General features: G+C 42.1%; 1 protein-coding gene across 1 annotated transcript in view; it reads right to left on the bottom strand.

Annotated features, from left to right (window-relative positions):
• Nucleotides 1-13,503, bottom strand: part of HAVCR1 (hepatitis A virus cellular receptor 1) — a 46,551-nt gene extending 33,048 nt beyond the window's left edge. The window contains exons 1-2 of the mRNA XM_021076535.1: nt 13,126-13,503; nt 4,512-4,576 (exon numbers count right to left, since the gene is read on the bottom strand). The gene's annotated coding sequence lies outside the window, so the exon portion shown is untranslated. The remainder of the gene's footprint in view (nt 1-4,511; nt 4,577-13,125) is intronic.

Raw genomic sequence — 14,079 nt, 5'->3', positions numbered from 1 at the left:
AGCCCAGGGATGGAACCCAAAACCTCATGGTTCCCAGTCGGATTCATTAACCACTGCGCCACGATGGGAACTCCTTCATGTCTACTTTTGCTATACTCTGACACTTGGCCAAAGCTCGGTAGGTCAGTGATAGAATTTTTCTAATTGACTTCAATTCTACCACACTTATCACTAATATATTGAGGCTAATGGGGCAGGATTCAATACACTAAGAATGAGAAAACTCTAGAGTTGTGCAGCCAGGCAGAGAAACAGGTAAATAAGCGACTAATCCAATTGGGCAGAACAATATAAATAATAAATATACATTCAGACCGTGTTACTCCCTGACTTATAACCCTCCCGTGATTCTTTCAGAAAGAAAAAAAAAAAATTCTAACTTTTACCCAGATGTGCAAACCCCTGTGACATGGCCCCTGCCCACCTCTCAGATTTCTTCTCCCGCTCTCTCCCGGCCCACAGGGATCCAGCCACATGGGGTTCTTTCAAATGGATCCCTGCTTTAGGACCTTTTCCCTGCAGGTGCTTCTGCCTAGATCCCCATTCCTTCATGCCACCATTTTCAGATTTCTTCTCTTCATTCTGACCCCTGCTTAAATGTCACCTTCCCAGACCTCCCACTGGTCCTCTATTTAACAGAGCCACTCTCTGTTTCAGTTCTCTGCACAGTGTTTATTACTTTGTTTCCTATGACATATTTGTGTGAATGTATGAGTGTATGTGTGTGATCCATCCCTCTTCCCTCTTTTTTTTTTTTTTTCTTTTTTTTAGGGCTGTTCCCATAGCATATGGAGGTTCCCAGGCTAGGGGTTGAATCAGAGCTATAACTGCCAGGCTACACCACAGCCACAGCAATGCCAGATCTGGGCCAACTCTATGACCTACACCACAGCTCATGGCAACGCCAGATCCTTAACCCACTGAGTGAGGCCAGGGATGGAACTCTCGTCCTCATGGATACTAGTAGGTTTCGTTAACCACTGAGCCATAACAGAAACTCTTCCTCTTCCCTCTTAGACAGTGATGCTGGAGGGTGTTGTGCAAGCATTTGAAGTGTAACTATTACAACTAAGAAGTTAAATTTGTTTTCATTGAATTAGATTTTAATTTTATTTATTTATTTATTTGTTATTATTATTATTATTATTATTTTTTTTTTTTGGTCTTTTTGCCATTTCTTGGGCCGCTCCTGCGGCATATGGAGGTTCCCGGGCTAGGGGTCAAATCGGAGCTGTAACCACCAGCCTACGCCAGAGCCACAGCAACGCAGGATCCAAGCCGCGTCTGTGACCTACACCACAGCTCACGGCAACGCCGGAACCTTGACCCACTGAGCAAGGGCAGGGATCAAACCCCCAACCTCATGGTTCCTAGTCGGATTCGTTAACCACTGCGCTACAACGGGAACTCCAGATTTTAATTTTAATAGCCAAACACAGCTACTGGGGTGGACAGCACTCAACACTCTTTAAAGCAGGCCTCCCCCTTTTTGTTCTCTGCTCTATCCCCTGTTAGAAACCCAATAGGTATCGACTGAATGAATAAACTCTGGAAGCACAAAGGCAAGAGGAGTTGACTGAGGGAGTGAGAAGGGGAGTGAGAGGGATCTCTTGGAAAAGTGACAGGTGAGGTTCATATCTGGAGAATGGAGGAAGGGGCAGAGGGTGTTTTGAGTGGAGATGATGAGTAAGAGCCAAGAAACAGACATGGGACCAAGGCTCAGCAATGCGAAATAACAATTCTGTAGGATTAAATTTTCTGACAAGCCCATCTCTCCTGAGAGCCCCACTGTGTCCTAAAGGCTCCTAAACGGCACAATGGATGTTTTTTTTAATTTGATATTTTCAACTCCATAACTCACTAATCTTTAGAGTCGACTTTGTGACCCCTTGAAGGAATGTTGCAGTGGAGGAATATGGCTCAGGCACCAAACATGAATTTCCAGCTGCTCACTCCACGTGGAAATGAGCCCTAGTGCATGTGTACGAAACTGAGTAGGACTCTGTGGGGCTCCTGGGCACAAGCTATTCTGTGTCCCCCATTTGTTTCTAGGGAATAAGCTTTAGCCTCCATGACCTTCCCTGTGTTCCAAAGGGCAGGTTCAAACAGTTGCTAATCAGGGAAGGGAGGAGATGCAGACACAAGTGAGGAGAAATCAAGAAACATTACTGTGCTCTTGCGACAGGGCCCTGGTTCCTCTTCGAGGAATATACACAACAATATTTTTGAGTTCTGCAGAACTAAAATCCCCAACAAAAGAAAGCCAGAGAGGAGGATCACCAGAACCAGATCTTAGGCCACTAAACACCAGCTTGGAAGAATGAAAAATAGCATCTTCCCCAATGCTTATCTGCGGCCCCATTTTCCACTCCAAAACTATAACAGCACCTCCTATTCTCTCCCAAAGGAGGGTACAGTCTTTAGGGCATTAGCCTGCTGTGGCCTCCTTTGCCTGGCAAAGAATAAAGCTATTTTTTTCCTCCTTTGCCCCAAGCTCTATCTCCATGTTTCTGTTGGGCACTTGAGGACAAGGCTGATTTTCGGCAACATCAAGGACTGAGCAACCTGGAGATCATTAACGACCTTGACAAAAGTAATTTCAGTGGAGAGTAGGGAAGATTTTAGGGAAGATTGTTTTCCCTATGAATGTAACACCTCAGGAAAAAGGTTTACAAGGAAAAGGAAAATCAAAAGAGAACTGAGGAGTCCCTGCTGTGGTGCAATGGGTTAAGCATCCAACTGCAGCAACTGGGATTGCTTCAGAGGTGTGGGTTCAATCCCCAGCCCGACGCAGTGGGTTAAGGGTTAAGGATCCACCTGAGGCCACTGCTGCAGCGTAGGTCACAGCTGGGGCTCAGATTCCATCCCTGGCCTGAGAATTTCGGCAAGTTGTGAGTGCAGTTATTAAAAACAAAAAAGAGAATTGAAAATTGAAAGCAGGGAATTCTTGCAAGGAATTTTGCATCAAAAAAAAAGAAAAAAAAAAAAGAAGGAGTTCCTGTTGTGGTTCGGGGTTAAGGAGCCATGTAATTGCGGGTTTGATCCCTGCCCTTGCTCAGTGGGTTAAGGATCCGGCATTGCTGTGAGCTGTGTTGTAGGTCGCAGACGTGGCTCGGATCCCAGTTGCTGTGGCTGTGGCATAGGCCAGTGGCTACAGCTGTGATTAGACCCCTAGCCTGGGAACCTCCATATGCCGTGGCTGCAGCCCTAGAAAAGACAAAAAAAAAAAAAAAAGACGAAGAAGAATTAGGAAATAAGGGTAAGTGAAAATTTTCTCAAAATGATTAAAAAAAAAATCATGTTTGTATGATCTGGAGATTATTGAGTGAAGAAAAATCGATTTGGGAGGGCAAAAATTTGTGCAACAGTGGAGGGACAGAATCGAATGCCCAGTTAGGGGATTCCACTTAGACAGCAATAGCATATCAAGAGCAAACAGACTAGGGAGTAAGCATGACCATTTGGAAGCACTGAGGTGGTGTCACTATAGGTAGCAGTCATGGAAGCGTGCGCAGCCCAAAAGGTTGAAATTCTCCAGCTAGATGCAGCTGCAGACTGTGGGGGAGAACCCACATCTAAGAACCTATTTTTTTACTCTCCTCTAGTATCTAAATAATCTAATCAAAATCTTCCTCACCCTAAAGCATTCAATGGCTTATCAAAGGCCAAAATCCAAGTCTAAAAGCTGTCCACCTTCCCAAGGTGGCCACACCCTTCTCTCCCAAGCCTCACAAAACCTCAACCAAACCAAACCTTAGTACCTGCTAGTCTTTTGCAAGCTCAGAAATTTCTTTTTTTTTTTTTTTTTTTTTTTTTTTTTTTTGTCTTTAGGACCATACCTGCAGCATATGGAGGTTCCCAGGGTAGGGAACTGGAGCTGCTGGCCTACACCATAGCCACAACACCACCAGATCCAAGCCGCATCTGCAACCTACACCACAGCGCACATCAACTCCGGATCCTTAACCCACTGAGCAAAGCCAGGGGTCGAACGTATGTCCTCAAAGATGCTAGTCAGATTCGTTTCCACTGAGCCACCATGGGAACTGCCAAGCTCAGGAATTTCTCGCATTTCTTCTGCACAAGTCAGAAGCCATACCAGGCTCCTCTCTTTCACTTTACAAATATTTATACTTTACCCATCGCAGACGTCAGTGAATAAAGCTGCTAACATAGCTGTGCTCCAGACGCACTCCCATTTCTTTGAGATTATATAATACCCATCTGACAGGTGAGGGGAGGCTCAGCCACAGGAAGCATTGACCCTACAGTCACAGAGTTTCCAAGGAAGCCTAAAGGTACGCCTTCCTCCAAATCTATGCTGCAGAAGTTTCTCTTCTCCTTCTGTTCCCCTCACTGAAGTTGCCAAAGAAATCCAAAGAACTCTATTTTATGTGTATTTCTATTGGCTCAGTCATCATTGTCCTAATATCCCATCTTATACTGAGAAAGTTCAAGCAGCAAAGTTCTGAGTTTCTCTTCAGCCTAAATTGCCAGAGGATTTTACTTACCCGGTGAGTCAGGAGGTGGTTTTCCAGCTCCTCTGGTCGTTTGTCACTGATCCTTTCTCTTTTCTCTGTGGATAAAGACACAAATCTATTCTTTATCTCTTTGCCACACCTTTACATAAGAATGTTGAAAAGTATCTTTAAAAGACAGGCTTCTCCAGAAGTTCCTCTTGTGGCCTAGAGGAAACAACCCGACTAGATTCCTTGAGGATGTGGGTTTGATCCCTGGCCTGGCTCGTAGGTTAAGGATCCAGCATTGCTGTGAGCTGTGGTGTAGGTCACAGACATGGCTCCAATCCTGTGTGGCTGTGGCTGTGGCCTAGGTGGGTAACTGTAGCTCTGATTCGACCCCTAGCCTGGGAATAGGTGGGTAACTGTAGCTCTGATTCGACCCCTAGCCTGGGAACTTCCATATGCCTCGGGTGCAGCCCTAAAAAGCAAAACAAACAAACAAAAGTCAGACTTACCAGTATACCAATCTTTTTGCTGGATTTGAACCACATAAATAGTTTACCAGGAGATCTTAGTGGGCTGGAATAGTATTTGTTCTCTGCTAGGCTGCTTGCTTGTATTTATTTTTTTGACATATCATTGGCATACAATATTATATAAGTTACAATGCAATACTTCACAATATTTTTTGGCTGCGCCTACAGCATGCGGATTGAACACGTGCCACAGCAGCAACCCAAGCCACTCTAGTGACAATGCTGGATCCTTAACCCACTGTGCCACAGGGGAACCCCATAATTTTTAAAGGTTATACTTCATTTATAGTTGTTATAAAATATTGACTATATGCCTTGTGTCGTACTATAACCTTGTAGTTTATTTTATGCATAGTAGTTTATATCTCTTAATGCCAACCTCACTTCTCCCCACTGGCAATCGCTAGTTTGTCCTTTGTATCTGTGAATCTGTTTCCTTTTTTGCTTATATTGACTTGTTCATTTTTTTAGATTCCACATATAAATAATATAATACAGTATTTGTATTTCTGTTTGATTTACCTCATGTAACATAATACCCTCCAAGCCCATCCGTGTTACTGCAAATGGCAAAATTCTTATTATTTGTGGCTGAGTGAAATTCCATTGTACACATATATCATATTTTCTTTATCCTGTTGATGGACACTTAGGTTGCTTCCATGTCTTGGCAACTGTAAATAATGCTGCTATGAACACTGGGGTGCATGTATCTTTTCAAATTCATGCTTTTGACTTTTTTAGATATATTTCCAAGAGTGGAATTACTTGATCACACTGTAGTTCTACTTTTTCGCTTTTTGAAAAACCTACATACTGTTTTGCAGAGCAGCTGCCTGAATTTTTTAGAGGACCACTGACCGAAACAGCACACCTTGGCCAGACAGGATAATAACTGCTTACATGTGTTGTCTCACAACAAGAGGCCCTGATAAGGAAGGGGTGCTGCCCTGAGGACTAACTGGGATGATAGAGAGGGGTCAAAAGGAGAGGGAGGAGACAACCAAACTCCCAGGATCCTAGGTGCTGGAATCCATCTGGGCTGAGAGATGTGCGTGCCACCTAGAGGGACCCTGGGCCGACCAAGTAAGATGATTGGCCAGAGGCAACCCAGAAATCAATCCCATTCCCATGAAACTGGAGCCTGCGACCCACATGGCAGAGGAGTCCTCCTGGATTTCCTTACCCTGCTGCTCTCCACCCAAGCGCCCTTCCCAATAAAGTCTCTTGCTTGGTCAGCACTTGTGCCTCCTCAAACAATTCATTTCTAAGTGTTAGACAAGAGCCCACACTCAGGCCCTGGAAGGGGTCCCCCTTCCTGCAACAAATTTACCTTCCCACCAACAGTGTACAATATTCCCTTTGCTCCACATCCTCACCAACATTTATTTTTGTGTTCCTTCTGAAAGCCATTCCGACAGGTGGGAGGTGCTATCTCACTGCGATTTTGATTTGCATTTCCCTGATGATGAGCAATATGGAACATCTCCTGTGCCTGTTGGTTGTCCCACTGCATGTCCTCTTTGGAAACATGTTTATTCAGTCAGTTCTGCATATTCTTAATAGGGTTGTTCGTGGGTTTTTTTTTTTTTTTTTGGTTTTGATTTTGATGTTGAGTTGTATGAGCTATTTATGTATTTTGGATATTAACCCATAATTGGTTATATCATTCGGAAATATTTTATCCCCAAGTTCCTGTCGTGGCTCAGTGGTTAATGAATCCAACTAGGAACCATGAGGTTGCGGGTTTGATCCCTGGCCTTGCTCAGTGGGTTAAGGGTCCAGTGTTGCCGTGAGCTGTGGTGTGGGTTGCAGACTCAGCTTGGATCCTGAGTTGCTGCGGCTGTGGTGTAAGCCGGCAGCTACAGCTGCGATTCAATCCCTAGCCTGCGAACCTCCATATGCCACAGGAGCAGCCCACAAAATGGCACAAAAAAAAAAAAAAAAGAAACTATTTTATCCTACTTACTATGTTCTTTTTTTGGTGATGGTTTTCTCTGGTGTGCAAAAGCTTTTAAGTTTCCTTAGGTCCTAGTTGTTCATTTGTGCTTTTGTCTCCATTGCTTTAGGAGACAGAAGCAAAAAGATATTGCTACAGTTTATGTCAGAGAGTGTTCTGCCTAGGATTTCTTTTGGGAGTTTTATGGTTGGTCTTATATTTAGACCATTTAGAGTTTATCTTTGCATGTCATATTAAAGATCTACTAATTTCATTCTTTTAATGTAGCTGTTCAGTTTTCCCAGCACCACTGACTGAAGACTGTCTTTCCTCCATTGCATATTCTTGCCTCCTTTGTCATAGTCTAATTGACCATAAGTGTATGGGTGTTTCTGGGCTCTCTATTCTGTTCCATTGGTCTATGTGTATGGTTTTGTGCCTGTACCGTATTGTTTGATTACTAAAGCTTTGTAGTGAAGTCTGAAATCAGGGAGCATGATACTTCCAGCTCTGTTTTTTTTTCTCAAGATTGTTTGCTATTCAGGGTCTTTTCATATTTTCATACAAATTTTACAATTATTTGTTTCTATTCTTTGAGAAAGGCCATTTGTATTTTGATAGGGATTGTACTGATCTGTAGATTACCTTGGGCAATACGATCATTTTAACAATTTTAATTCTTCCAATCCAAGAACACAGCCCAACTTTCCATTTGAGTCATCTTCAGTCTCTGTCACAGTTTTCCAAGTGCAGGTTTTGGAATACCTTAGTATATTCCTAGGTATTTTTATTCTTTTTTTTTTCTTTTTCTTTTTTTTTTTTTCGTTTTTAGGGTCACGCTCACAGCATATGGAGGTTCTCAGGCTAGTGGTTGAATCATAGCTGTAGCTGCTGGCCTACACCACAACCACAGCAACGCCGGATCTGAGCCGTGTTGGCAACTTACACCACAGCTCACAGCAATACCAGATCCTTAACCCACTGAGCAAGGCCAGGGATCGAACCTGCATCCTCATGGATGCTAGTTAGATTCATTTCCAATGAGCCAAGACAGGAACTCCTATTTTATTCTTTTTTATGTAGGCTGTTTCTGAAAAGATTCAGCACAGATCTTGATTTGGGGTCAAACTCTAGGCCTGAAAAATTATATAGACTTTGAGACTGTTTGTATATGAAGGAACCTTAGACTACCTAGGGCCAAATCCCTAGATTTATAGATGAATAAACTGAAGACCAAAGAGAGAAACTGAGGAGGAGACCCACAGAAGTCTCTCAGGACAAAAGCAGAAGTGAAAGCCAGGTTCACCTACACTTCTCCACTGTTCTTATCCCTCAAAAAATATTATTTCACCAAATATTTGTCAAGCACCCCATACTAAGCAATGGAATATTCTAAATAGACAAAGCAAACGGAATAGTCTCTGCCCTTTAAAGTGTAGGAAAACAGCCTCCATCTTTTCTTTTTTTTTCTTTTTAGGGCCAGAGCTGCAGCATCTGGAAGTTCCCAGCCTGGAGCTGCAACTGCAGCTGCAGGCCTAAGCCACAGCCACAACAACACCAGTTCCAAGCCTCATCTGCAACCTACACCACAGCTTGCAGCAATGCTGGATCCTTAACCTGATGAGCGAGGCCAGGGACTGAACCCACATCCTCGAAGGCTCTATATTTGGTTCTTAACCTGATGAGCCACAACAGGAACTCCCAAATTACCACCTTTAATAAGAATGAAGTCATCATTGAAAACAAACTAAGGAATTTGCAAAGGAAAAGTGGGGGGAGGGATAAATTAGGAGCATGGGATTCACAGATACACACTACCATATATAAAATAGAAAAGCAACAAGGATTTACTTACAGCATAGGAAACTGTGTTAATTATCTTGTAATAACCTATAATGGAAAATAGTCTCAAATATATACATGTATATCTACATAGATAGGTAGATAGATAGATAGATAGATAACTGAATCACTTTTCTCTACACCTAAAATTAACACAATGTTATAAATCAACTCTTCTTCAATTTTAAAAAGAATGGAGTCATGCTACACTGTGCCACGTTGTAATTTACATCCATCTTCCAAGTGTTAAAATACCACCTCAATGAATGCTCAAGTTGTGAGTTCCAGCTCACACAGCTAGAGGGCATTACCTTGGGTAAAGCAGAACATTTCACAAGATTATGAGACAATGGGTCCTTTTTCCTCCTCCCTGAAACCACAATAATGTTTTCCACTAAATACACTGACAACAACAAAGATTTGTTTGGGGGGTGAAAACTTTCACTTTCAACCAGTGTGGCCCGGTGCTTTATCACATGCCTGTGAGACAGGAATCTCCATCCATTTTAGGGAAAGTGGATCAAAAAAGTTAAGAGCATTGGGTTGTCAGGGTTCTGGGAGTTTTCAAAAGAACTCAGTACTTCCCCAAACCAAGACCACAGGACTTAGGGACCAAGTGAACTCTTGTGCTAGTAGCAATTATTCAAAATGTAATGTGAGCTCTGTCAAAACTTTTGTCAAGGCACCATGTTGGTGGTGAGCATGGAGACCTAACACAATGGCAAAAGAACCCTCTGCTGATTAACTACGTATGTTGAAAAAGAAAGTCAACATTTTATTGGGACACTCACATGGAACTCTTTCCAAGAAACGATAAGTTAAAAAAAAAAAAATTCACAGAACGATCTATTTCCCAAGAACCCATTTTTGTAAAGCACTAAGACCAAATGACAGAGTATGTATATGCATATGTATCTATATGGGAAAACCATGGGAAAGACTTATGTGCTCAAACTGTGCAGTGAACTCTCTGGCAGGCAAGCAAGCTGAGACAAGGGGGACGTTTAGTGGAAGGCTCTATATTTACGTTTCATTTGAGCATTTTACAACAAGAATGTACCAATGTATTGCTTATATAATATACACAAAATGTTTTAACTAAAGAAAATAAAAAACGGAGTTCCCATCGTGACTCAGCAAAAAACGAATCTGACTAGCATCCATGAGGATGCAAGTTCGATCCCTGGCCTCGCTCTGTGGCTAAAGAATCCGGCATTGCCATGAGCTGTGGTGTAGGTCATAGACATTGCTTGGATCCTATTTTGCTGTGGCTGTGGTGTAGGCCGACAGCTACAGCTTTGATTCAACCCCTAGCCTGGGAACCTCCATATGCCAGAGGTGTGGCCCTAAAAGACAAAAAAAAAAAAAAAAAAAGAAGAAAGGTCCCCAAACTGCACATTAGTACAAAAACAGGATCCAAGCCACATCTGTGACCTACACCACAGCTCACAGCAATGCTGGATCCCTGACCCACAGAGCAAGGCCAAGGATCAAACCTGCATCCTCATGGATACTAGTTGGATTTGTTTCCACTGCACCACAACAGGAACTCCATATAATGTGTTTTTCATGCCTAATCACAACCATCCTTTTCTTTATCCCAGGCAAACAGAAAAGAAAGCAAGTTAAGGTGCCTATAGCAACATTCAGAGGTCACCAAGTATCTAAAAAGATGGTTGATTATAAAATATGCTTTAATAAATATACAAGGGGTTATAATGCAAAGCACATGTTTTTCTCTGAAGCAGAAAAGACATTGGGTCACTCTATGTTTTTTGCTGTTGGAATCCATGTCACTTGTGCCACTTCATGTATTTACCCAATTAATATTTGAGCGCCTGCTTATGCCAGGCTATCCTTATTCTATGAGTCTACTAGAATTTTATAGAGTTAAAGAAGTGGTAAAGAAAAGGATTGGTATTTCCAGGATAAGGGGAAAAAATTACCAAAACATGCTTTTCTGTATCACTTAGAATCTAATATGCAGGTCTGCAAATGCTTATTGTCTTTTATTATAACAATTTGCTGGTTATCAAGCTGCCCCGGTCACTGTGACCTCACTGAAGGAAAAACTTACAAATCTGTGAATTATCTGTGGCACCTGTAAGATGGCTGGAGTTTCCAAAATAGCAGGCATATACGCTTTCATTCATTCAATAAATGTTTCTTTTAGCATCCACTACAAATCAAGCATTGCACTAGGCCCTTGGGCTATGAGATGAATGACAGTTTACTTTCCAGGTAAGGGTCATGACAGACAAATCGCAAAAATGTAAACAATTAGAATGTCAGAATCAAATAAATTATGTAGCAAATAAACTGGAGTAGAGAGGAGCCGGTTGGTGCTTTTGATCGGGTGTCGGTGCTTTTGATGGTGTGTTCAGAGAAACTCAAAAATGAGAAAGAGCTCTGCAAACAGTCTGAAAGAAGCATCTACATGGGACACAACTTCATTAAAAAGGTGCAGGAACCGACAAAAACCCCATCTGTTCTAGCAGCAGAAATAAACTAGTATGGATGATAATAAAGAATACGGAGGGTTTGGTGAGGTCAGAAGAAATCCAATCCCAGGGGACACTGTTGAAAAGATTTAAATAACAGAGTAATTGAACCTGGTTGATGATTTCTAAAAGAAAAACACTTGGGCCACAGTTGAGAACAATTATCAGAGCAAAAGTGGAATGGGGGATACCAAGCTTGGAGGGATGGATGGATGGAGGGACGGAGGGAGGGAAATAGGAGAGGGAAATGAATGCATGAATACATAACTGTGATTACAAAGGAGTAAGGCCCCTGAGAGTCACTCGGCCTAGGTATTTTAGCTTAAATTGATTCTTAAGCCAAATTTCAAAAACCAAAGTCAAATTATTTTTAGGAAAAGGAACATTGCTGGAATAAATTTCTTTCTAAGAATCACTGCCTTGAGAACGATAATATATATTTAGCAATACACTGGTTATATTCGTCTAAAAATCTACCATTGTTCTATTGTCATGATATTTCAAATACAATCATAGCCTTTGACACGGGAATTTCCTATCTAGAATTCTATACCTTGGAAGTAAATAAATGCACTTAGGTTTCTGTATAAAGGATATTCCTTGCAGCCTTATTCGAAATGGGAATAAAACCTGCTCAATATTTATGCATAGGGAAAATTTTAAAAAGCAAAAAAAAAGCCATTGTATTTCCACCAGACAGTGCTGGCCTAGAAGGATTGCTCCAGGGGAGTGGAGATTTTAGTGGAGAACACAGGAATAGAGCTTTTCACTTTATTTTATTTTTTTAGGGCCACACGGGAGGCATATGGATATTCCCAAGCTAGGGGTCTAATTGGAACTGTAGCCTCCAGCCACATCCACGCGGGATCTGAGCCACGTCTGTGATCTACACCACAGTTCATGGCAATGAACCAGATCCTTAACCCACTGATCGAGGTCAGGTATAGAACCTTTGTCCTCAGGAATGCTTGTCAGATTTGTTTCGGCTGAACCACAGCGGAAATGCCTCACTTTTAATTTAACTCTATTTTTCAAAAAGCACTGAATTTTTTTTTTTTTTTTTTTTTTTTTTTTTTTTGCCTGCACCCATGGCATGCAGAAGTTTGTGGGCCAGGGGAAGAACCCACACCATAGCAGTGACTTGAGCTGCTGCAGTGACAATGCCACCGCTTTAACCCGCTGCCCCACATGGGGAACTTCAAAAAAAGCACTTAATTTAAAATTTTAGGGAGTCCCTGTCATGGCTCAGTGGAACCCAATCTGACTAAAATCCATGAGGATGAAGTTTCGATCCCTGGCCTCTCTCAGTGGGTTAGGGATCTGGTGTTCCAATGAGTTGTCGTTTAGGCCACAGGCATAGCTTCCTATCCCAGTTGCTGTGGCTTTGCACAGGTGTACTGCTCGGATTCGACCCCTAGCCTGGGTGCCTCCATATGCTGCAGATGTGGCCCTAGAAAGACAAAAAAATAAATAAATTTAAAAGCCAGTAAGTAGGAAAAAAAGCAAAGCTTGCAGTTTAACAGTCATGTACCAAAATGTTAATTTCTTATTTTGACAAATGTACCACAGTTACACAAGCCGTTAACCAAAAAAACTGCTGAACACAGGAACTCTCTGTACTATTGTTGCAATTTTTCAGCAATTCTCAAATTATTTCAAAATAAAAACCTAAAAAACAACAATAAGGGAAACAAGTACTCTGTAAACCTAGCAATCCTTACTTGGAATCTCAACGCACCGTAAAACAATTGGCTCCGATTAGCTCACCCACTCAGAGTACCTCGTAAACACATTTGCTTCAAATACAGCAGCTAGGATCATTACATATCATATTCCTTAGTTTTTACCTGCAATTCCATCCGTTCAGAAAACTCCTTTCTCCCATGGTGAGTCGCAGTTATCTGGCCGCCTCTGAGGCACCAGGAATTTTTGTTGGAGTGGGAGGTTTGCTGGAGGGGACGAGGAGAGGCACCACCGCTGCAGGACCTCACTGAGGTCTGGACAGCCATCAGCTTTGAAAGCCCCCTCACGGTTGCATTGGCTCCTTGCTTCTGCCCTCAGCATTAGCCAATACTAAGTTCAAGAGACTTTCGCTAAGATCTCCTGGTGAATTTTGCGAGAAAGAAATGAACTGAAAATCTACGTTATTACTATATCGACCTTGGAGTTCCCGTTGTGGCGCAGTGGTTAACAAATCCAACTAGGAACCATGAGGTTGCAAGTCCGCTCCCTGGCTTTGCTCAGTGGGTTGAGGATCTGGCGTTGCCATGAGCTGTGGTGTAGGTTGCAGACGCGGCTCGGATCCCGCGTTGCTGTGGCTCTGGCGTAGGCCGGTGGCTACAGCTCTGATTGGACCCCTAGCCTGGGAATCTCCATATGCTGTGAGAGTGGCCCTAGAAAAGGCAAAAAGACAAACAAACAAACGAAAAAAAATATATATATATATCGACCTTCGCCTACATTTATATAGTTGTTACTTCGTTAAGGGTTTTCAGAACAAGAACTAAATTCAGCATGCCAGTGAGAAGGAATGGCAAGTCACTTTGGATAATAAAATTAAAAACAGGTTCTGTATGGGTACATAAATACATGGATATTTCAGAGCTGACCAAATGAAGAGCAACATTGCATTGATGTGTAAAAATATGTGTATTTTACAAGAACTAGGTTTCAAATGCATGAGAATTTGAATTCAAATACACAATTACAAGATTTGTTGTTAAGGGTTGACTATAAAACCAAAATAAAATATTTTCCAAAGGTAACCCACGCACAAAGCAATTATATTAAAATCCTGTGAA

This window comes from Sus scrofa, chromosome 16, assembly GCF_000003025.6.
Source record: "Sus scrofa isolate TJ Tabasco breed Duroc chromosome 16, Sscrofa11.1, whole genome shotgun sequence".
NCBI lineage: Eukaryota > Metazoa > Chordata > Mammalia > Artiodactyla > Suidae > Sus > Sus scrofa.
This window is presented reverse-complemented; position numbering and strand designations above follow the sequence as displayed.